The following is an 828-nucleotide window of genomic DNA, read 5'->3' as shown; positions in this document are numbered from 1 at the left end:
GGGCACCAGGTGGGGTACAGGGGGCACCAGGTGGGGTACAGGGGGCACCAGGTGGGGTACAGGGCACCAGGTGGGGTACAGGGGGGCACCAGGTGGGGTACAGGGGGCACCAGGTGGGATACAGGGGGCACCAGGTGGGGTACAAGGGGGCACCAGGTGGGGTACAGGGGGCACCAGGTGGGGTACAGGGGGCACCAGGTGGGGTACAGGGGCACCAGGTGGGGTACAGGGGGCACCAGGTGGGGTACAGGGGGGCACCAGGTGGGGTACAGGGGGGCACCAGGTGGGGTACAGGGGGCACCAGGTGGGGTACAGGGGGGCACCAGGTGGGGTACAGGGGGGCACCAGGTGGGGTACAGGGGGCACCAGGTGGGGTACAGGGGGCACCAGGTGGGGTACAAGGGGCACCAGGTGGGGTACAGGGGCAGGAGCGTAATAGGGTCAGATGGTAATGGTGGCCTCGGAGATTACAACTTGTGTGTTTGATCACCTTGTTCCCCGCGCCCCTGCCCCGCCTACACCACCCACCATACACCCACCTACACCCACCATACAACCACCTAGACCCACCTAGACCCAGTAGGGTAATAAGACAGGTGGTAAGAGTGAGTGTGTGGACCAGGTGGTGGTGAAGGTGGTGCTGGCCCGAGGTGTTTGTCTGCCCAGTGAGTCATGCTGGCTCCTCCACTCATGAGAAAGTGATGGTGTGTGTGTGTGTGTGTGTGTGTGTGTGTGTGTGTGTGTGTGTGTGTGTGTGTGTGTGTGTGTGTGTGTGTGTGTGTGTGGCGCGCCCCTCTGTCTTTATGTATGGTGTTGACAGTCGTAGTT

Source organism: Procambarus clarkii, chromosome 64 (genome assembly GCF_040958095.1).
Source record: "Procambarus clarkii isolate CNS0578487 chromosome 64, FALCON_Pclarkii_2.0, whole genome shotgun sequence".
Lineage (NCBI taxonomy): Eukaryota > Metazoa > Arthropoda > Malacostraca > Decapoda > Cambaridae > Procambarus > Procambarus clarkii.
The sequence above is the reverse complement of the archived record's forward strand: the minus strand, read 5'-3'. Positions refer to the sequence as shown.